Source organism: Nicotiana tomentosiformis, chromosome 8 (genome assembly GCF_000390325.3).
Source record: "Nicotiana tomentosiformis chromosome 8, ASM39032v3, whole genome shotgun sequence".
Lineage (NCBI taxonomy): Eukaryota > Viridiplantae > Streptophyta > Magnoliopsida > Solanales > Solanaceae > Nicotiana > Nicotiana tomentosiformis.
Genome location: NC_090819.1, coordinates 54,409,400 through 54,435,561, shown reverse-complemented (window position 1 = coordinate 54,435,561; position 26,162 = coordinate 54,409,400). Strand labels below are relative to the sequence as shown.

At 37.3% G+C, this 26,162-nt stretch overlaps 1 long non-coding RNA gene across 1 annotated transcript; it reads right to left on the bottom strand.

The window, feature by feature from the left end:
• Positions 1–7,766: 7,766 nt before the first annotated feature.
• On the bottom strand, positions 7,767–25,954 carry LOC108942975 (uncharacterized). The gene is made up of 2 exons (XR_001966871.3): positions 25,828–25,954; positions 7,767–7,977 (listed from the first exon to the last, which is right to left on the bottom strand). It is a non-coding gene; the product is annotated as an uncharacterized lncRNA (long non-coding RNA).
• Between the last annotated feature and the right edge of the window lie 208 nt (positions 25,955–26,162).

Here is a 26,162-nt window from a genome sequence, read left to right as displayed (position 1 = left end):
AAAAATTCAATGCACGTTCGAGGACGAACGTATGTTTAAGTGGGGGAGAATGTAACGACCCGACCAGACGTTTTGAGTATTACAATCTTGTTCCCCCATTCACTGCTTAATTTATACTTTACAGTTATTGTATGACTTGCCGGGGTAATGGGTTCGGGTCCGGTGAGGTTTTGAAATGAATTGAGACACTTAGTCCCCAAGATGAAAAACTTAAGTTGAAAAGATTGACCGGATATTAACTTATATGTAAACAACCCTGGAATATAGTTTTGATGATTCCAATAGCTCCGTATGGTGATTTTGGACTTAGGAGCGTGTCCGAAAAATTATTTGGAAGTCCGTAGTTAAATTAAGCTTGAAATGATTAAAATAGAAATTTAAGTTTGGAAGTTTGACCGGGGAGTTGACTTTTTGATATCGAGGTCGGAATCCGATTCTGTAAATTTGAATAAGTCTGTTATGTCGTTTATGACTTTTGTGCAAAATTTGAGGTCAATCGGACTTGAATTGATAGGTTTCGACATCGAATGTAGAAGTTAAAAATTCTTAGTTTTATTAAGCTTGAATTGGGATATGATTCGTGGGTTTAGCATTGTTTGATGTGATTTGAGGCCTCAACTAAGTTCGTATTATATTTTAGGACTTGATGGTATATTTAGTTGAGGTCCCGGGGGCCTCGGGTTAGTTTCGGATGGTTAACGGATCAAATTCGGGCTTAAGGAAATGCTGGAATTTTTCTGTTGCTAGTGTCTTCGCACTTGCGCATGAGGAACTGCAGGTGCGGCCCGCAGAAACGAGCAGCCCTTTGCAGAAGCAGACTGGGCACTGCTGGGCAGGACCCGCAGATGTAGCATTTTGCGAGCAGAAGCGCGACTGCAGAAGCGGTGACACTGATCGCAGAAGCGGAAAGAACCACATATGCGAAGGAACCTGCGCAGAAGCGCGACCGCAGATGCGGTCCTAGACATCGCAGAAGCGATCACTGCCGTCCAAGGCTGTCTCGCAGATGCGAGCTTGTTGCGCAGAAGCGATGGTCGCAGATGCGACTTAGTGTCCGCAAATGCGGAAATGTTGGACATAATGCCTTATATTTGAGGGTTCAACATTTTTATCCATTTTCGGATTTTGGAGCTCGGTTTGGGCAGCTTTGGAGAGGAATTTTTTCACACAACTTGGGGTAAGTTTTCTTGACTCCCTTGTAATTATATTTCATGAATTAATCTTCTATTTTGGTGTATGATTATCGAATCTTCAAGAGAAATCAAAGGAAATTTCTATAATTTCATAAAACGAATTTTAGAGTTTTGAATACCGATTCAGAGTTGAATTTGAGTGAAATTAGTATGGGTGAACTCGTAATTGGATGGGTTGTCGGATTTTATAAGTTTCGTCGGATTCCGTGACGTGGACCCCATTGTCGATTTTTTGAGCAGAGTTAGGAATTTTCATAAATTGTTAAATTGCAAGGATTGGAGTATATTTTGATTAATTTGCACCTTGTTTGACTAGTTTCGTATCATTTGGCGGGGAATTTAGGAGATATGAAGGCGTTCGGAGGTTGATACGTGAGGAATAGAATTTTCAGAGTATTGTTTAGCTTGTCCGGTATTGGATTCGTCTTGTTCGAGGTATGTAACTCTTCTAATATTGGAGCTGAGGGTATGAACCCTGACTATACGTGTTATGTGTTTGGTCTTGAGGTGACGCACATGCTAGGTGACAGGCGTGTGGGCGTGCACCGTATGAACCGTGACTCCGTTATTTCTGTGGTACTGTGTAGTTACCTAAACTTATCTGTGATCTTGAAATCTCTACGTACTAGAGTTATCAAGCTGTGATTCATGTTAGAAACCATGTCGAGGCTACATGCATATTCTGTTGGGACCCACTGAGGTCATTACTGTTGTTGAGTTATTTGCTTGCATTGCAATGTCATACTCAATCATATTCATTCATTGCATATCATATCTCAGTCTCTATTATTTATTGATACATCATATCATCATGTTGGGCTAGTTCAGGTCATTGTGGGTCCGAGAAAGACTGGAGAGGTTGATGACTGAGTGAGGCCAAGGGCCTGATTTTGAGATATTGATACTATAGCACGGGAGTTGTCCGTGCAAATTTTAGCCTTTGGGCTGAAGGAGCCCCTCCGGAGTCTACACACACACCCAATGAGCGCGGTTGATTTATATTAAGGGATGAATCTTTCCTGGATATGGATCTTGTCCGAAGCATTTATACCTGGGGATGGATCTTTCCCACGGGATGGATTGGCCCTACTTAGTACTGAGTGACTGATGGTCAGTTGATGTATATATTCCGGGATGGATCTTCCCTGGGCCGGATTGGCCATATACAGTACTGAGTGATTGAGCATGATGAGTTGAAAGTGTGAGACAGTGAGATTGAGTACTCTGAGAGTGTGAGTACATGAGTTCATCTCTGAGATACATTGCATTGACATGCACACATGGCATACAAGCATAGAGATGGATCTTCCTCATGTTGTACGGTATTATATCATTCATGACTTCTCACACTTATAGGCATATGGGCATAGTGATGCATTTTATACTGGCTATCTGGAAAGAAAATGAAACATCTTATTTATTGTTGAAAGGATTTTTGGGAAAATTACTGTTTTCAAACTTACTCATATTTTTGGCAACTTCGGGAAACGATTTGGGTTTTTACTGATATACTTGAAAGGTAGAACTATTTTCTAAAATCATGATTAAGTTGAGCATTTTATCTATGAGTTACTTCTTTTATTACTTGCTTTACGTTATTATGGGCTGTTGTTGGCTATTGGTGTTGGACCCGACCTTTGCTCTAGCTCGTCACTACTTTGAACCTAAGATTAGGTTTATTACTTATTGAGTACATGGGGTCGGTTGTACTCATACTATACTTTTGTACCTTGCGTGGAGATGTTGGATGCTGATGTTGCGGAGACCGACGAGAGCTGGATTTGAAGATGTACCCGCATTCTGGTTGTAGCTGCCTCTTGTTCATGGTAGCCTTAGATTTATAAAGATCTGTTTATGTACATTTCGAACAGATGTTGTATTTATTTCATACCAGCTTTGTATATTCTAATCTTAAAAGCTCATGATTTGTACTACCAGTCCTTGGGGAATGTATAAGATTTAGATATTTTCTTTTACTTAATTGTCTTGTTAAATTTCATTGGAATTGGATAGTTGATAACTGGCTTACGTAGCGGGTTGAGTTAGGTGCCATCACAACTAATTAGATTTTGGGTCGTGACACTTTGTCTAGTTTATATATGAGCAGAAAGTATACCATATATTGATGTCACATACTAGATTGTATGACAGTTTGAAAGAATTACTAACAACGTTGTTGTCAACAATATTTTTTAATAACATAAAGGATAAGGTGATAATATATAGGGCGTGTCATGTCATTTGAGAACTTTTCAATAATATTCTCATTCTTAAAATTAACCACTTATTATTTGGAGGAAAAAACATAATTATGCAATACTTAAACAAATATGACAAAATCATAGCGGTACATATCATTTAACATTTGGCAGCAACTAAATATTTACATACCCTATTAAATACCAATTGGTGATAGAGATCCAGTTGGCCCAGATGTGAATATTGCCTTCCGATTTTTTCGCTCATAAATGTAGCTCCATTTGTTAAACACATATCTCTATTCGTTATACTACATTTGACAAGTATATCTTATATTTTGTATGATAAGTAACTTTGTTTGAAACTTGTTTAATAGTGGTATTTTGATATTTCATGTATTTTGTTTCAGTTATTTATAGGTCTTATATATTTATATATTTCTTAATACTGATATAATAATGGTATTCATATTTTATACATTTTTTTGTAAATCATTTGTAGCTATTATACATGGTATTTTCTACGTTAGGCATTAAACATGGTATAATTTACGTATAATAGTGATATATTATAATTATACACTATTTATACATGTGGTATATTAATTTACGGATACATACATATGATAACTATACAATATAAATCATGTATAATTAATAAAAATTGTATAATCATAAAATATCAGGTATTTTATTTACAACTTCGAGAAACTTATCAGACGAAAAATGTCAAGCATCCCTTTAAAATGAGTGCATAATTTGGAAAACGGAAAAAAATATTTAAACAATAAGTCTTAATACATATGTGTATTGAGTCTCTGTTTGGAAAAGGAATGATAAATGGGGATGAAACCGGACGGATGGGGGAGGGGTTTGGGAAAAAGAAAGAGAGCATTGAAAGAGAAAGGGTTTCTAACTCTTATTTTTTGGTACTAGCTTTTTGGTAATTTAGGTAACTGATCCTTAATTTGTGCTTTAGTATTTATTTTGAAAAATCATATTTAAATTTTAAATATGGTATAAAAGTAAATAAATCTGCTATTTTTGAAATAAACCAAGAGTCGTGTTATTTATATAAAAAGGTTTTGAAACTTGATTTACCATGTAAAAATCTCCATTATTATTATTATTATTATTATTATTATTATTATTATTATTATTATTATTATTATTATTATTGAGTATTGTCTATTCATGACCATTTAATAATGTTAGAGGATCGTGTAAACGGACATAAATGAAAACAAGGATTACTTACAAATTATATACATTCTATTATTAGTGCCTTAAATTAGGGGATTTAGTTACACTCTTTTCCTTTTTTCTCTCCTCTCCTCTTTCCCTACTCTCTCTCTTTCTCTCTCTCTCTATCTCTCTCTCTCTTTTATATATATATATATATATATATATATATATATATATATATATATATATATATATATATAAAATATATAATCCATTACTAATGCCTTAAATTAGGGGATTTAGTTACACTATTTTTTTTTTTTATTAAAGTGGAAAAAAATATTGACCAAATGCAAGGTTGGTCAATATTTACGCATATACAGACTCCAAGTGAGACCAAATGCATTTATCTTTTATCTAATCAATAGTTTGGACTGATCCATAGTGTCATCCACAACACAAAACGTTTTCTGATATTCGTTATATTACTCTTCTAGTCAAAATTTATTGGTACAATTAATATTTCTGATGTGTGGTTTTGGGCTTAGTTTTAGGTGTAAAAGTGTACGGTTTGTCGACCGTTTTGCTGGGTTTAAAAGTGGTTTAAGTGGTTGATTTTTGTGACTGAACACATGAGTCAAAATTAAGTAAAATGTTCAATGCCTCCACCTCCGTCGATGTAGCACCAGCAACAACATCAATCGAAATTCGACAATGATAAATTTGTATGGTACAACAACATACAAATTAAAAATAAAATTTCTTACAAATTTGATACATCTACAATAATATATAAACTAAAAAATAAAGTTTACACAACTAATTATATATTATATAACATAATTACAACTTATCTATAACTTTCATACATTATTTTTACCCAATTAAATATATCTACAATATCATACAACTTAAATATAATTTTTATATAAATTTTATACAATATGTCTTTTGTATGTATTTTGTATCTGATTTGTATATATTTTATATGTGGTGTGTTCTTCTTCATCTCTAAAATTCCAATTAAAACTCCCTCTCTTAATACAATCTTGATACATATCAACAACTTTATGTAAAAAGATAGTATTTATAACTTAAATACAAATCTCTTACAACGATTCATACATTATACAACTATTTTTCAACTTTCATACAACATTTAAATAAAAAAATAATAACTACAACCACTATTGGAAAATAAACCTATGGCAACGCAGAAAAATTTGTTGTGGTACATAAGAAAACCGTTGCCATAGAGGTATTGCAACGTTTTTGCATCTGTCTAACTAGGTCGCGTGGCAGTAGCTCTACTGCAATGGTTCAGAAAATCATTGCCATAGTGTGATAATTCGATAGGTTATCTAAAGTTTTAAACCTTAATTATATGTTTTGAAACCTCAAATATCTCATTTTAGCCTTTTCTCGGTTTGCGTGCTTAGTCCGTATCTTTTTCCGGGAGGCTTTTATGTTAAAAATTGATAAAATATGAAATTGAGCCTTAAAGATCTATTTGAGTTGATTTCAGTTAATGTTTTGAACAAACGGACCCGGGTCTGTGTTTTAACAATCTCGGTGGATCTGTATCGTGATTTGGGACCTGGGCGTATGCCCGGAATCGAATTCGGAGGTCCCTAGCTCGAGTTATCGCATTTTGTCTAAAATTTGAAGTTTAAAGGTTTAATGAATTTAAAGATTTGACCAAAGTTTGACTTTATTGCTACCGGGCCCAATTTTTTATTTCGGAGCTTGGTATATGTTCATTACTATATTTATGACTCGTCTGCAAAATTTGGTAAAAAACAGAGTTGGTTTGACGTGATTCGGACGTCCGGTTGTTAAAATAGAAATTTCTAAAGTTTAATTAAAATTTTTATTTAATTTGGTGTCTGATTCATAGTTTTATGTGTTATTTTGGCGATTTGATCGCGCGAGCGAATTTGTGTGAGGCTTTTGGACTTGTGTGCATGTTTGGTTTGGAGCCCCAAGAGCTCGGGTGGGTTTCAGATAGGCTACAGAAGGATTTCTGACTTAGAATTCGTTTCATTGGCTGAAGGTTTATTGACTGTTTCATGTTGTCATTCCATGCTGTAGTTATCGTATATTGTACCCGTTTTTGCATGTCCCCTCCTAATTGTACATGTTAAATCCTTATTTGTTGTTATATTGTGCGTATATTTTTGTCTGTACAGGTTTAATTATGTGGGTATCCTGTCATAACCTTGTTACTACCTCGTTGAGGTTAGGCTCGACACTTATGGAGTACATTGGATCGGTTGTAGTTATACTACACTCTGCACTTCTTGTGCAGATTTTGGTACTGGTCCCAACTGTACGTGAGGTGCATCAGCTCGGACTAGCATTTGGGGACTCGAGGTAGATCTGCTGGCGTTCGCAGACCTTTAAGTCCCCTTCCTCTTTCCTTACTTATTGTTCATCTCGTTCAAGACAGTAATATTTATTTCAGACTCTGTATGTAGAACCTCTAAAAACTCGTGTACTTGTGACTCTAGATCCGGGTTGTACTAGATATTGGATTGTTATGCTATTTCGTACTTCATTTTAGCTTCATTTCTGTCTGATTAGTTAAATTGTTCGAAGTATTTAAAATTGGTACAAGAATTACTCTAACGTTGGCTTGCCTAGCAAGTGAAATGTTAGGCGCCATCACGGTCTTGAAAGTGGGAATTCCGGGTCGTGACACATATATCAAACTATCGCAACGGTTACTTATCATTCTACTGCGATGAGTATTTTCTGTCAACTCAAACGGTTCAAAGGCGTTGCAATATATGTTTGTGTAACGGTTATTTAATCTATTGCAACGGTTAAGTTAGGATATTACGACGATTTTTGGCCGCTTTTACAACGGTTTAATTACTATTGCTACGGGTTGTTTACAGTAACAACAATTTAATTATCTCTAATGCAACGTTGTGCATTATCTATTGCAATGGTTCATATTACCTACTGCAACAGTTACCTGTCATATTGCAACGATTTACATGGTTAATTGAGATAGTTTTTTGTTACCTATAGCAACGACTCAAGTAAGCTATTGTAACGGTTTAATTGAAACAACAATATACTCCCTGATTGTAAATAAATATTGCATTATAATACACAATAATTTATATAAATCACAAAATAAAACTAATCATAAACATTTATAATCCGAGTTGTAATATCCGTTAAAGCAAACTATTAGAACCCATGTACATAAGTTTTAGTATCCAAAAGTTAAGAACCAAGTACATAAGTTTTACAATCCAAAAGTTAAAGAAGTTTCAAAATGTTTGATAACAAAAGATTCCTAGAACATTTAGAGTTTCAGCATTAATCCCAAAAATCTTCTTAAGCAGGATCTTCATTCCTTTCATCTTCCCTTTCTTCATTTTCTCCACCTACAAAAGAGGATAAATAAAATCATTATCTCTTTAAATGCTAGTTAACAATTCAAGTACACATGAAAGGTCAAGTCTTCTGCAGGATTTAAGAATACCAGACACATAACATAAACCAAAAAGAGAACTAGATCCTATTTCGAAGATTATGCTATAGATTATGCTTCATTAGTTCCATCTCTGTAATACTTTCTCCACAATGAATTACAAGATATAGCTAAATTAGATCCTATTTCAAAGAACAAATAGGCAGTGAAGTCCTAGAACAAATTTCTAATATGTTAACAGCCGCTAGTTCCTGATTTTGCATACAAATATTAAATCCTAACTCAATGATTTCTAATCAAGATGACGATACCAACACAAATAACAGACAACATGTCAAATCCCTATGTTTCATGATATCTAAACTTGTCTTAACCGTTTGACATGAAGCAAGCCAAAATAGAACACAACATCTCGATATAAACTATCATAATTTTTTAGAGAGAAAATCAAGTACTGGATATCGTTTCTACTACTTGAATTTGTCAACAACTGAATAGTTCACATAAGCACATTGACATCCTTCATGTTTCAAGTAGTACATGGCCAGAAAAGAAATTTCTTAAGATATCATTTCAGCACTCAAATGAATAAAGAAAAGAACATATTGCATGATTTCCAATAAAGCTAAAGTGCATAAAATGATAACTTGAAACAGAACAATGTCAGAAATCAACAAGAAGCACCCCAGATAACTAATCAAATATTAGAAAATTAAGATCTCATTGCCAAATAGATACTGAAACATGAACACACTATAAATTTCAGAAACGAAATAAAAAGAAAGATACCAACAATTAAGATTAAAAGAGATACATTTTTATCATCTCATAGTAAAGTCACTTATCTAAATTCCTTTTTCCAAACAAATTGTTATCAAAGGTCCAAGATTTCAAGCTCAAAAATTACCTATTTTACTTGAAAGGTCGTTACAAATTTATATGAGAGGTTAAGGTACTTAAGTGAACCTAAGCTCCAAATATCATAAGGTGGTTCTAGGTGGTTAGTTACTTTTTGCTATTTATTTTAAAGATTCTTTAGCTCTCTTAAAAAAGGTATTCCTATTCCCAGTATATGATTCTGAATTAAAGACCTATCGGGTATCATAAGTATCTGTCACGACCCAAAATCTCACCTGTCGTGACGGCTCCTATCTCAATACTAGGCAAGTCGAATATCTCAATAAACTACCATATCTTTTATGTTTAAAAACAAAGTGATTAAATTCAGCAGAAGAAAACATCACAATTTAAAATCTAACACTCCCAAAATCCGGTGTCACTGAATACATGAGCATCTAAATGAATACAAAGTCTGACTGATAAACATCACTGTCTGAAGTATAGACAGTACAATAACTAAACAGGAAGGGAATCAAGTCTGCGGTTGTCAAGCAGCTACCTTGATACTCTCCAACAGAAATAACTTCGATTTCTAGCAGTCGTCATATCCTGGAGCACCTGGATCTGCACACGAGGTGCAGAGTATAGTATGAGTACAAATAACTCAATAAGTAACAAGACTAACCTCTGGGCTGAAAGAAATGATGAGCTCTGCAGGTACAGTCCAGTAAAAGTAATGGTACAGAAATGTAGGCATGCTTTCAAGATCAACAGTTAAACTCAATGCAAGTAAAATAGATCAATACTGCATGATATGAGGCATATGACATCTCAGTAGAAAGACCTCATGTAAATACTGGTCACAAATTATTCGGTCACTTGGTACTGTTTATGGCCAATCCAGCCTAGGGGTGTTCCAACCCGTATATATATGCACATCGACTGACAGTCAGTCACCCAGTACCGTATAAGGCCAATCCAGCCCTGGGATAATTTATCCCTAAATATAAATATAAGCAGTAAGTAAGGCAAGTCTATGCCCTGGGAAAATCCATCCCAAATAGATATATAAGCAGTAAGTAAGGCAAGTCCATGCCCTGGGAAGTCCATCCCGAATATCGATAATCATCTACGCTCACTAGGGGTGTGTACAGACTCCGGAGGGGCTCCTTCAGCCCAAGCGTAATACAAAGCCAATAAAGCCTGCTGCAGGCGGGTAACCCCGATCCATAAAATAGTAAAGCCAATAAGGCCTGCTGCAGGCGGGCAACCCCGATCCATAAAATAGTAAAGCCAATAAGGCCTGCTGCAGGCGGGCAGCCCCGATCCAGAACAATAATAATGTATAAAGCCATTCTAGCTTTCTGCAGGCGGGCAGCCTCGATCCATTTAACAATAACAAATATAAAGCCAAATGGCCTACTGCGTTGCGCAGCTCAATCCCGTAAATATCCTTACAATGGACAATTATTACTGAGTGTGAAATGTATATTTTTGAATAATTAATTCAACAGCATCACGACCCCATGGGTCCTAAAATATCGGCACATAGCCTAAACATGATCTTTATTACTAGCCCTAGCTTAATTCCTCTAATACGTGCCACATGTTCAAATAATCACATGATTCTTTAATTTTACTACTTCACAGGATTTATTCAAGACACTTTCTGTGGTGCACATCTACATGTTCGTCACCTATCGTGTGTGTCACCTCCAAACAATTCATATCATACCAAATTCGGGGATTCATACCCTCAGAACCAAGTTTAGAAGTGTTACTTACTTCAAACCATGTAATTCTTTACTCCGGTATGCCTTTTCCTCGTGAATTGGCCTCCAAATGTCTCGAATCTAGCCACAAATAATTCATTTTAGTCAATAAAACTTATTGGAATTAATTCCATAATAAAATGCTAAATTTTTCATAAAAACCCGAATTTTAGCTCAAAAATTGCTTGTGGGGCCCACGTCTCGAAACTCGACAAAAGTTACAAAATTCGGAAGCCCATTCAACCACGAGTCTAACTATACCAATCTTATCAAAATCCGACCCCAACTCGACCTTCAAATCTTCAATTTAAACTAAGAGGATTTTCAAACTTTTCCAACTCAATTCACCAATTAATTGATAAAAACAACCATATATTCATGTAATTTAACCAAAATCAAGTTAGGAATTCTTACCCAAATATTTTCATTAAAAAACTTTCGAACAATCGCCTCACCCGAGCTTCCTTGGTCCAAAAATGGAAGCACGATACGAATTTGGACTTTATTCTGCTGCCCAGGGGTTTGTTCTCTGCGTTCGCGACAACCCCCTCGTGTTCGCGATGAACAAATTTTTCAAAAGTCATTTTCAAACTCTTCTCAGACAGCCTCTAGTATAATGGTCATAACGTTTTGTACAAAACTCCAAATGATGAATGGTTTGACTTTCGAAAAACTAGACTCCAAGGGCTATAACTTTCAGTTGTTGCTCATCTTCCAATTCCTTATAGATTACAAGATATATGCTTCGAAAATCAGCCCTATGCAACAGAGATTTCCAAACTCTTCCCGGACAGCCTATAGTGTATCCACCATAACGTTTCATACACAACTTCAAATGACAAATGATTTACCTTTCTGAAAACTAGACATAAATGGCTACAACTTTCATTTTTAGATCATTACCAAATTCTTTATAGATTGCGAGATATGAGTCTCTAAAGTCAGACGACGAACAACAAAATTTCCTTCTTCGCGAACGCGAGAACCTCTTCGTGAACGCGAAGAACAAAATCCCAACGGCAAAATCCTTCTTCGCGAACGCGAGAGGCTCCTCGCGAATGTGAAGAACAACACCTGGACTAGCAACCAGCAGCATCAAAACACCCAAACTTGGTCTGAAACCACCCCAAATCAAACCCGAAGCCCCCGAGACCCCGTCCAATCGTACCAACCAGTCCCAATACATAACACGAACCTTCTCAAGGCCTCAAATCACATCAAACAACATCAAAGACACGAATTATACCCCAATTCAAGCCTAATAAACTTTGAAATTTCAAATTCTATATCTTGTGCCAAAACACATCAAATCAATCTAGAATAACTTTAAATTTTGCACACAAGTCATAATTGACATAACGAAGCTATTCCAATTTCCAGAATCGGATTCCGGCCTCGATAACAAAAAGTCAACTCCCCGGTCAAACTTCAAAAAAATTCAACTTTCGACATTTCAAGCCTAATTCCACTACGGACCTCCAAATAATTTTTCAGACAGGCTCCTAAGTCCAAAATTACCATACGGAGCTATTGGAATCATCAAAACTCTATTCCGGGGTCATTAACACATAAGTCACCATCCAGTCAACTATTTCAACTTAAGCTTCCAACATGAAATTTATTCTTCCAAGCTAACTCCAAAATACTTTTAAACCAAAACCGACAATTCACATAAGTCATAATACCTCGTAGTAAGTTATTCAAGACTTCAAATAGTTAAAAGGAGCGTAAATGCTCAAAACGACCGGTCGGGTCGTTACAATCTCCCCCACTTAAACACATATTCGTACTCGAACGTTCCAAGAGTTGTTCTTAACCTTCAAATCTCTATTCCACCTTACTACGCACATACACGGGGGTGATCTCACGTCACCCTATTTTATATAGGCCTGACAACATAACACAACTAAAAATCATTAATTTAACCTTAGCCCAAAACTTGGAGCCCAATTTCCAACACCCAGAATTCTTTCCAAGATCTAAATCTCACACACCGTATAAGTCTGAAAAAGCTGTATCAAGCCATAACCATAACCCCAGATATAATCATGTAACATACTACGTAACTCACATGCTCACAGCACCATTCCCGATCACAGTAACTATTCAAACCAACCAAGTACAAGTATTAAACCTCATATCAAGCCAAACCTTATTCCAAAACCTTCGTACACTACTGATAATAAAAGAAACGTGCAAAAATTTCATGACCCCTTATCAGAGCAACAAGTCATGGAGCTCTCTCGCCCCAACCAGAACCTTCATCACTTTCTAAGCCGACTTTCAATATTATCCTCCCAATATACCGGAATTAAACATAATAGTATCTGTTCTAGGTCCAATGACCTTATTTTTATTAAACACAATTATCTCACAGACACGCCACATCAATATAACTCAAGCCACCACTGCGCAATCCGTGTACCCAAATATGGGAGATGTCTCAAGGAAGAAAACCATATTGCAAGTTCAGCAAGCACCACTACAACTGTAATGCTGTAAGCTCATTATATATAGTAGAACCAAGTCACACAAATTTAATAATAGTAACCAGCTCTTCTAGAGCTCACATTAACATCACTCGCACGGACAACTCACGTGCTATAGTATCAATACATGGACCCGCACTGATAATTCACGTGCCAATAATATAAATATATGGACCGCACGGACAACTCACGTGCCAATAATATAAATATCTGGACCCGCACGGACAACTCACGTGCCAAAAATATAATCCTCCTGGCATGGTCACAGGCCTCTAATCCAAGCATATCATACAGGAGCAATCAATAAGTAAACATGAACCATCATAACTGATCACAACTCCAGCACTCGCATGGCTATCACATCCTTCATGCACGTTTATCCCACTAGGAATATTTTCATAATTCTTCCGTGCCACATATCAATAACTCGTATATCAATACTCTATTAACTAGGAGAGTACCGTAATACCAATGCACCTCCGTAAATCAAAACAAAATGCCCCTTTCAACTGCACACCCTTATAAGGGATTGCCGAGCACTATAACATTCATCTAAATATATAACACTGACCATTCCGTTCAGAATTCGTGATCTTCCTTTCAAGAATGAACTGCCACCTCGTACATATAAATCTAAATCTCGCACAACATACCACATCTATCATGCAATCATGTGTCAAACACAGGAATCTCATTATCATCTTTGAGTCACCAACAATTTACATACCCTATTAGTTAGAAACCTTTCTCTTGCTACTTTCCAAGAGGAATCCACAATACACAACATCCCACACCGGTAGAAAATATCCGGCTCAAACCATGGTAGAAACCATCAAGAATACTTTGAAATCCATTTTCACATAACTAAACTATCAGAACTAATTTTCCTCTAACTCGACCAAACCACGTAGGTCACCAAAACCCAAGAATATTGCCACCAAAACATCTGTAGAGTCTCACCACATCATAATTACCCCTAAAAATACCACAACCGAAACATCACTCTGAAAATACCTTATTTGAGTCTAAGGCCATTTCATTCACCTTCCTGATACCGAAATATAAAATCCATAATGATATACAAAAATGCCACAAGTCTCGACACCATCCAACTTAAATCTCATATTTTAGCCATAAATAAATCCGCCAAAAATTCTTAATTTTTACATATTAATCTCGAATCCATTAGAACTTTCTTGAGAGTCACCCCCTTTTGTTCAAATCCACATTACACCGCCCAAATAGGCCAAAAGACACGTGCCCCATTAGCATAACAACACTCAAAGAAGTAACTCTACTTTAATACCACCTATCAAATTCATACTCCGTGCGCACTACATCATTCACAAATAACATCTCACTCATCCCATGATTTTCATATACTCATAAAGCGCAATATAACCCGTATCCAGAAAGTTCCTTACTCGAGTCATTCTCGAACTCCGCCTCTGCAAGTCATCACTGATTCCCAAGTATACTTTAGACCAAAACAAAATATTTGACACATAACCATGAATTGAATTGTCAATAGCAGGCTCCCCCACTTGGCTTAAAGCCATAGATTAAAATACTTGATAACTCACAATACCCATACTTTATTACTGCCTTAATACCGCAGTCAGTTCAACAAAAATTCTTCTCAAGCTCAAGACACACCAACCATAAAATACCTCAATCATCCACTAATCTCGCATTCATTCTCTTAACACTCAAGTCAACTTTCTCAACCAGATTCAAATTCAAGTCTCAATACATATGCCCCACTGGCAGAAAAGAAACACTCTATTCATATCATAAGGAACACACCTATATATATTACTCCTCAGGAGATAACCCTCCTGCTTAGTCTCAAATTGGCATCTTGTTATACCTTTTCGCAGCCACAACCACTATGAAATCACTTAATCTTTCTGAGTCCAAACTCATTAAACAGACACGAGAATTTAATTTTCCCCAAAAAATATTTAACAACGTGTGATGAATCTTTCAAAACATTCACACTCGAGATCGTACGTCATATCAAACGAAAATAAAACACCTAATGGCCTTCCTTTACATTTCAAGGAACACTTCTTGTCACATTCAAATCGTTTTAACACATCCCGCAGTCACATCATACTCATCACAAAGCCATTCCACTGCTCATCGAGCCACAAATTCTACTCGTAAGGACATAACCGGTCATATGAGCCCAAATGTACAGATTATAACTGAAGCTACCGAGCCTAAGCTGCTGTCTAACCTGGCCTCAAGTCCTCCAGATTGGCCCATCACCAAAACACAGAATACACATTTTGAACCTCGTTTATAGAATCACAAGTCGGCGATTCACAGCTGATACCGAGCCCTCATATGCGCACACGAATGCGTGGAAGGAATTCAAAGAGTTATGTTTCAAGCTAAATCAATTCCGCACGATAGAATACAAGAAAGTGAAATTTTCCAAAGGTTTCGGTAGCCTCTCGAAGATAAGTATAGATGTCTCTGTACCAATTCACAAGACTCTACTAAACTTGCTCAAGACTCGCGAGACCTATGTTACATAGAGCTCTGATACCAACTTGTCACGACCCAAAATCTCACCTGTCGTGATGTCGCCTATCTCAATACTAGGCAAGCTGAATATCTCAATAAACCACCATATCTTTTATGTTTAAAAACAAAGTGATTAAATTCAGCAGAAGAAAATCTCACAATTTAAAATCTAACACTCCCAAAACCCGGTGTCACTAAGTACATGAGCATCTAAATGAATACAAAGTCTGACTAATAAACATCACTGTCTGAAGTATAGAACAGTACAATAACTAAACAGGAAGGGAATCAAGTCTGCGGTCGTCAAGCAGCTACCTTGATACTCTCCAACAGAAATAACTTCGATTTCTAGCAGTTGTCGTATCCGGGAGCACCTGGATCTGCACACGAGGTGCAGAGTGTAGTATGAGTACAAATAACTCAATAAGTAAAAAGACTAACCTCTGGGCTGAAAGAAATGATGAGCTCCGCAGGTACAGTCCAGTAAAAGTAATGGTACAGAAATGTAGGCATGCTTTCAAGTTCAACAGTTAAACTCAATACAAGTGAAATAGATCAATACTACATGATATGAGGAATATGACATGTCAGTAGAAAGACCTCATGTAAATACTGGTCACAAATTATTCGGTCACTTGGTACTGTTTATGGCCAATCCAGCCTAGGGGTGTTCCAACCCGTATATATATGCACATCGACTGACAGTCAGTCACCTAGTACCGTATAAGGCCAATCCAGCCTTAGGATAATTTATCCCTAAATATAAATATAAGCAGTAAGTAAGGCAAGTCCATGCCCTGGGAAAATCCATCCCAAATAGATATATAAGCAGTAAGTAAGGCAAGTCCATGCCCTGGGAAGTCCATCCCGAATATCGATGATCATCTACGCTCACTGGGGTGTGTACAGACTCCGGGGGGGGGCTCCTTCAGCCCAAGCGTAATACAAAGCCAATAAGGCCTGTTGCAGGCGGGCAGCCCCGATCTATAAAATAGTAAAGCCAATAAGGCCTGCTGTAGGCGGGCAGCCCCGATCCATAAAATAGTAAAGCCAATAAGGCCTGCTGTAAGAGGGCAGACCCGATCCATAAAATAGTAAAGCCAATAAGGCCTGCTGCAGGCGGACAACCCCGATCCAGAACAATAATAATGTATAAAGCTATTCTGGACTGCTGCAGGCGGGCAGCCCCGATCCATTTATTAATAACATATATTAAGCCAAATGGCCTGTTGCATTGCGCATCTCAATCCCATAAAAATCCTTACAATGGATAATTATTACTGAGTGTGAAATGTATATTTTTGAACAATTAATTCAATAGCAACACGACCCCATGGGTCTTAAAATATCGGCGGATAACCTAAACATGATCTTTATTACTAGCCTCAGCTTAATTCCTCTAACACGTGCCATATGTTCAAATAATCACATGATTCTTTAATTTTACTACTTCATAGGATTTATTCAAGACACACTTTCTGTGGTGCACGTCTTCATGTTCGTCACCTATCGTGTGTGTCACCTCCAAACAATTCATATCATACCAAATTCAGGGATTCATACCCTCAGAACCAAGTTTAGAAGTGTTACTTACCTCAAAACGCATAATTCTTTACTCCGGTATGCCTTTTCCTCGTGAATTGGCCTCCAAACGCCTCGAATCTAGCCACAAATAATTTATTTCAGTCAATAATACTTATTGGAATTAATTCCATAAGAAAATGCTAATTTTCCATAAATACACAAATTTTAGCTCAAAAATCGCCTGTGGGGCTCATGTCTCGGAACTCGACAAAAGTTACAAAATCCGGAAGTTTATTCAATCACGAGTCTAACCATACCAATCTTATCAAAATACGACCCCAACTCGACCCTCAAATCTTCAATTTAAACTAAGAGGATTTTCAAACTTTTCCAACCTAATTCACCAATTAAATGATAAAAACAACCATAGATTCATGTAATTTAACCAAAATCAAGTTAGGAATTCTTACCCCAATGTTTTCCTTGAAAAACTCCCGAACAATCGCCTCACCCGAGCTTTCTTATTCTGCTGCTCAGGGGTTTGTTCTTCGCGTTCGCGACAACCCCCTCGTGTTCGCGATGAACAAATTCTTCAAAAGTCATTCTCAAACTCTACTCAGATAGCCTCTAGTATAATGGTCATAACGTTTTGTACAAAACTCTAAATGATGAGTGGTTTGACTTTTGGAAAACTAGACTCCAAGGGCTATAACTTTCATTTGTTGCTCATCTACCAATTCCTTATAGATTACGAGCTATAAGCTTCACAAATCATCCCTATGCAACAGAGCTTTCCAAACTCTTTCCGGATAGCCTATAGTGTATACACCATAACATTTCATACACAACTTCAAATGACAAATTATTTATCTTTCTGAAAACTAGACATAAAGGGCTACAACTTTCATTTTTGGATCATCTCTAAATTCCTTATAGATTGCGAGATATGAGCCTCTAAAATCAGACGACGAACAATAAAATTTTGCTTCTTCGCGAACGCGAGAACCTCTTCGCGAACGCGAAGAACAAAGTCCCAACGGCAAAGTCCTTCTTCGCGAATGCGAGAGGCTCCTCGCGAACGCGAAGAACAACACTAGGACCAGCAACCAGCAACATCAAAACACCCAAACTTGGTCCGGAACCACCCCAAATCAAACCCGAAGCTCCCGGGACCCCATGCAATCGTACCAACCAGTCCCAATACATAACATGAACCTTCTCGAGGCCTCAAATCACATCAAACAACATCAAAGCCACGAATCATACCCCAATTCAAGCCTAATAAACTTTGAAATTTCAAATTCTATATCTTGTGCCGAAACACATCAAATTAATCTGGAATAACTTTAAATTTTGCACACAAGTCATAATTGACATAACGAAGCTATTCCAATTTCTAGAATCGGATTCCGGCCCTGATATCAAAAAGTCAACTCCCCGGTCAAACTTAAAAAAAATTTAACTTTCGGCATTTCAAATCTAATTCCACTACGGACCTCCAAATAATTTTTCGGACACGCTCCTAAGTCCAAAATCACCATACGGAGCTATTGAAATCATCAAAACTCTATTCCGGGGTCGTTTACACATAAGTCACCATCCGGTCAACTATTTCAACTTAAGCTTCCAACATGAAATTTATTCTTCCAAGCTAACTCCGAAATACCTTAAATCCAAAACCGACAATTCACACAAGTCATAATACCTCATAGTAAGTTATTCAAGACTTCAACTAGTTGAAACGAGCGTAAATGCTTAGAACGACCGGTCGGGCCGTTACAATCTCCCCCACTTAAATACATGTTCGTCCTCGAACGTTCCAAGAGTTGTTCTTAACCTTCAAATCTCTATTCCACCTTACCACGCACATACACGGGGATGATCTCACGTCACCTTATTCTATATAGGCCTGACAACATAACACAACTAAAAATCATTAATTTAATCTTAGCCCAAAATTTAGAGCCTAATTTCCAACACCCAGAATTCTTTCCAAGATCTAAATCTCACACACAGTATTAGTCTGAACAAGCTGTATCAAGCCATAACCATAACCCTAGATATAATCACGTAGCATACTACGCAACTCACATGCTCACAGCACCATTCCCGATCACAGTAACTACTCAAACCAACCAAATACAAGTATTAAACCTCATATTAAGCCAAACCTTGTTCCAAAACCTTCGTACAATGCTGATAATAAAAGAAACGTGCAAAAATATCATGACCCCGTATCAGAGAAACAAGTCATGGAGCTCTCTCGCCCCAACCAGAACCTTCATCACTTTCTAAGCCGACTTTCAATATTATCCTCCTAATATACCGAAATTAAACATGATAGTATCTGTTCTAGGTCCAATGACCTTATTTTTATTAAACACAATTATCTCACAGACACGCCACATCAATATAACTCCAGCCACCACTGCGCAATCCGTGTACCCAAATATGGGAGATGTCTCAAGGAAGAGAACCATATTGCAAGTTCAGCAAGCACCACTACAACTGTAATGCTATAAGCTCATTATATATAGTAGAACCAAGACACACAAATTTAATAACAGTAACCAGCTCTTCTAGAGCTCACATTAACATCACTCGTACGAACAACTCACGTGCTATAGTATCAATACCTGGACCCGCACTGACAATTCACGTGCTAATAATATAAATATATGGACCACACGGACAACTCACGTGCCAATAATATAAATATCTTGACTCGCACGGACAACTCACGTGCCAAAAATATAATTCGCCTGGCATGGTCACAGGCCTCTAATCCAAGCATATCATACAGGAGTAATCAATAAGTACATATGAACCATCGTAACTGATCACAACTCCAGCACTCGCATGGCTATCACATCCTTCATGCACGTTTATCCCACTAGGAGTATTTTCATAATTCTTCCGTGCCACATATCAATAACTCATATATCAGTACTCTATTAACTAGGAGAGTACCGTAATACCAATGCACCTCCGTAAATCAAAACACAATGCCCCTTTCAACCGCACACCCTTATTAGGGATTACCGAGCACTATAACATTCATCTAAATATATAACACAGACTATTCCGTCCAGAATTCGTGATCTTCCTTTTAAGAATGAACTGCCACCTCATACATATAAATCTAAATCCCTCACAACACACCACATCTATCATGCCATCATGTGACAAACACAGGAATCTCATTATCATCTTTGAGTCACCAACAATTTACATACCCTATTAGTTAGAAACCTTTCTCTTTCTTCTTTCCAAGAGGAATCCACAATACACAACACGTTCCCTACACCGGTAGAAAATATCCGACTTAAACCATGGTAGAAACCATCAAGAACACTTTGAAATCCATTTTCACATAACTAAACTATCAGAACTGATTTTTCTCTAACTCGACCAAACCACGTAGGTCACCAAAACCCAAGAATATTACCACCAAAACATCTATAGAGTCTCACCACATCATAATTACCCCTAAAATACCATAACCGAAACACCACTTTGAAAATACCTTAATTGAGTCTAAGGCCGTTCATTCACCTTCCTGATACCGAAATATAAAATCCATAATGATATATAAAAATGCCACAAGTATCGACACCATCCAACTTAAATCTCATATTTTAGCCATAAATAAATCTGCCAAAAATTCTCAATTGTTACATATTAATCTCGAATCCATTAGAACTTTCTCGAGAGTCACCCCCTTTTGTTCAAATCCACATTACACCGCACAAATAGGCCAAAAGACACATGCCCCATTAGCATAACAACACTCAAAGAAGTAACTCTATTTTAATACCACCTATCAAATTCATACTCCGAGCGCACTACATCATTCACAAATAACAACTCACTCATCCCACGATTTTCATATACTCATAAAGCGCAATATAACCCGTATCCAGAAATTTCCTTACTCGAGTCATTCTCGAACTCTGCAGGCAAGTCATCACTGATTCCCAAGTATACTTCAGACCAAAACAAAAATTTTGACACATAACCATGAATTGAATTGTCAATAGCAGGCTCCCCTACTTGGCTCAAAGCCATTGATTAAAATACTTGATAACTCACAATACCCATACTTTATTACTTCCTTAATACCGCAGTCAGTTCAACTAAAATTCTTCTCAAGCTCAAGACACACCAACCATAAAATACCTCAATCATCCGCTAATTTCGCATTCATTCTCTTAACACTCAAGTCAACTTTTTCAACCAGATTCAAATTCAAGTCTCAACACATATGCCCCGCTGGCAGAAAAGAAACTCTCTATTCATATCAGAAGGAACACACCTATATATATTACTCCTCAGGATATAACTCACCTGCTTAGTCTTAAATTGGCATCTTGTTATACCTTTTTGCAGCCACAACTACTATGAAATCACTTAATCTTTCTGAGTCCAAACTCATTAACCAGACACGAGAATTTAATTTTCCCCCCAAAAAATTTAACAACGTGTGAAGAATCTTTCAAAACATTCACACTCGAGATCGTACGTCACATCAAACGAAAATACAGCACCTAATGGCCTTCCTTTACATTTCAAGGAAACACTTATCGTCACATTCAAATCGTCTTAACACATCACGCAGTCACATCATACTCATCATAAAGCCATTCCACTGCTCATCGAGCCACAAATTCCACTCGTAAGGACATTACCGGTCATATGAGCCCAAATGTACAGATTATAACTGAAGCTACCGAGCCTAAGCTGTTGTCTAACCTAGCCTCAAGTCCTCCAGACTGGCCCTCACCAAAACACAGAATACATATTTTGAACCTCGTTCATAGAATCATAAGCCGGCGATGCACATACCGAGCGCTCACATGCGCACACGAATTCGTGGAAGGAATTCAAAGAGTTATGTTTCAAGCTCAATCAATTCTGCACGATAGAATACAAGAAAGTGATATTTTCCTAAGGTTTTGGCAGCCTCTCAAAGATAAGTACAGACGTCTCCGTACCAATCCGCAAGACTCTACTAAACATGCTCATGACTCGTGAGACCTATGTTACCTGCTCTGATACCAACTTGTCACGACCCAAAATCTCACCTGTCGTGATGGCGCCTATCTCAATACTAGGCAAGCTGAATATCTCAATAAACCACCATATCTTTTATGTTTAAACACAAAGTGATTAAATTCATCGAAAGAAAATCTCACAATTTAAAATCTAACACTCCCAAAACCCGGTGTCACTGAGTACATGAGTATCTAAATGAATACAAAGTCTGACTGATAAATATCACTGTCTGAAATATAGAACAGTACAATAACTAAATAGGAAGGAATCAAGTCTGCGGTCGTCAAGCAGCTACCTTGATACTCTCCAATAGAAATAACTCTGATTTCTAGCAGTCGTCGTATCCGGGAGCACCTGGATCTGCACACGAGGTGCAGAGTGTAGTATGAGTACAACTAACTCAATAAGTAACAAGACTAACCTCTGGGCCGAAAGAAATGATGAGCTCCGCAGGTACAGTCCAGTAAAAATAATGGTACATAAATGTAGGCATGCTTTCACGTTCAACAGTTAAACTCAATACAAGTGAAATAGATCAATACTACATGATATGAGGCATATGACATCTCAGTAGAAAGACCTAATGTAAATACTGGTCACAAATTATTCCGTCACTTGATACTGTTTATGGCCAATCCAGCCTAGGGGTGTTCCAACCCGTATATATATGCACATCGACTGACAGTCAGTCACCTAGTACCGTATAAGGCCAATCCAGCCCTAGGATAATTTATCCCTAAATATAAATATAAGCAGTAAGTAAGGCAAGTCCATGCCCTGGGAAAATCCATCCCAAATATATATAGAAGCAGTAAGTAAGGCAAGTCCATGCCTTGGGAAGTCCATCCCGAATATCGATGATCATCTACGCTCACTAGGGGTGTGTACAGACTCCGGGGGGCTCCTTCAGCCCAAGAATAATACAAAGCCAATAAAGCCTGCTGCAGGCGGGCAACCCCGATCCATAAAATAGTAAAGCCAATAAGGCCTCTGCAGGCGGGCAGCCCCGATCCAGAACAATAATAATGTATAAAGCCATTCTGGTCTGCTGCAGGCGGGCAACCCTGATCCATTTAATAATAACATATATAAAGCCAAATGGCCTACTGCGTTGCGCAGCTCAATCCCATAAATATCCTTACAATGGACAATTATTATTGAGTGTGAAATGTATATTTTTGAATAATTAATTAAACAGCATCACGACCCCATGGGTCCTAAAATATCGACACATAGCCTAAACATGATCTTTATTACTAGCCTCAGCTTAATTCCTCTAACACGTGCCATATATTCAAATAATCACATGATTCTTTAATTTTACTACTTCACAGGATTTATTCAAGACACACTTTTTGTGCTGTACGTCTACATGTTCGTCACCTATCGTGTGTGTCACCTCCAAATAATTCATATCAATACCAAATTCGGGGATTTATACCCTCAAAACCAAGTTTAGAAGTGTTACTTACCTCAAACCGTGTAATTCTTTACTCCGGTATGCCTTTTCCTCGTGAATTGGCCTCCAAACGCCTCGAATCTAGCCACAAATAATTCATTTCAGTCAATAAAACTTAATGGAATTAATTCCATAAGAAAATGCTAATTTTCCATAAAAATCCGAATTTTAGCACATCGCTTGTGGGGCCCACGTCTTGGAACTCGACAAAAGTAACAAAATCCGGAAGCCCATTCAACGACGTGTCTAACCATACCAATCTTATCAAAATACGAACCCAACTCAACCCTCAAATCTTCAATTTAAACTAAGAGGGTTTTCAAGCATTTCCAACTTAATTCACCAATTAAATGATAAAAACAACTATAGATTCATGTAATTTAACCAAAATCAAGTTAGGAATTCTTACCCCAATGTTTTCCTTGAAAAACTCTCGAACAATCGCCTCACCCGAGCTTTCTTGGTCCAAAAATGGAAGAATGACACGAATTTGGACTTTATTCTGCTGCCCAGGGGTTTGTTCATCGCGTTCGCGACAACCCCCTCGCGTTCGCGACTTCAAAAGTCATTTTCAAACTCTTCACGGACAACCTCTAGTATAATGCTCATAACATTTTGTACAAAACTTCAAATGATAAATTGTCTGACTTTCTGAAAACTAAACCCCAAGGGCTATAACTTTCATTTGTTGCTCATTTTCCAATTCCTTATAGATTACGAGCTATAAGCTTCGAAATTCTACCCTATGCAACAGAGATTTCCAAACTCTTCCCGGACAGCATATAGTATATCTACCATAACCTTTTGTACACAAATCCAAATGATAAATGATTTACCTTTCTGAAGACTAGACATACAGGGCTACAACTTTTATTTTTGGATCATCTCCAAATTCCTTATAGATTGCGAGATATAAGCCTCTAACATCAGACGACGAACAGCAAAATTTCCTTCTTCGCGAACGCGAGAACCTCTTCGCGAAGGGCGAAGAACAAAGTCCCAATGGCAAAATCCTTCTTTGCGAACGCGAGAGGCTCCTCGCGAATGCGAAGAACAACACTAGGACAAGCAACCAGCGGCATCAAAACTCCCAAGCTTGGTCCGGAACAATCCCAAATCAAACCCGAAGCCCCCGGGACCCCGTCCAATCGTACCAACCAGTCCCAATACATAACACGAACCTGCTCGAGGCCTCAAATCACATAAAACAACATCAAAGCCATGAATCATACCCCAATTCAAGCCTAATGAATTTTGAAATTTCAAATTCTATATCTTGTGCCGAAACACATCAAATCAATCTGGAATAACTTTAAATTTTACACACAAGTCATAATTGACATAACGAAGCTATTCCAATTTCCAGAATCGGATTCCAGCCCCGATATCAAAAAGTCAACTCCCCGGTCAAACTTCAAAAAAATTCAACTTTCGGCATTTCAAGCCTAATTTCTCTACGGGCCTCTAAATAATTTTCCAGACATGCTCCTAAGTTTAAAATCACCATACGGAGCTATTGGAATCATCAAAGCTCTATTCAGGGGTCGTTTACACATAAGTCACCATCCGGTCAACTATTTCAACTTAAGCTTCCAACATGAAATTTATTCTTTCAAGCTAACTCCGTAATACCTTAAAACCAAAACCGACAATTCACACAAGTCATAATACCTGGTAGTAAGTTATTCAAGACTTCAAATAGTTGAAAGGAGCGTAAATGCTCAAAACGACCGGTCGGGTCGTTACAATATCTCATCTTTTTTTCTATTCACACAACACATTAACTATCCTTAGCACTTACAGGATAGGTAACAAATGGAAATAAGTTTATTCTAAGTCTTAATATGCAAATTTAGGATTCCGACTATTGAAATTGTCACAATTATTATTAATATTTAATTCCAAAAATAAAAAGAGAACGACAAGAACAATGTGTCAACTGTGAAAGAAGAAGAAGAAAAAGAAGAAGAAGAAGAAGAAGAAGAAGAAGAAGAAGAAGAAGAAGAAGAAGAAAAAGAAAGAAAACGACATCAACAATTTGTCAACCATGAAAGAAGAAGAAGAAGAAGAAGAAGAAGAAGAAGAAGAAGAAGAAGAGATGCAACATTTTGCAATAATTAAGTACACACCTTGATTATTACTGCCAGTAGATGGCCGATTGATTAGTTGAATTGTAGCTTGTTGTACATAGGAAGCTTCTCCGAGTGAACGACAACCGAATGTTAGCATATTAGGATCAATTCGTAAATCTCGGTTAAGATGTGTGCAAAATTTGAGGTCAATCGGACGTGATTTGATAGGTTTCGGCATCGAATGTAGAATTTTGAAATTCTAAAGTTCATTAAGCTTGGAATGGGGTGCGATTCATAAATTCGACATTGTTTGATGTGATTTGAAAGCTCGACTAAGTTCGTAATGTATTTTGGGACATGTTTGTATAATTGGTTAAAGCCCCGAGGGGCCC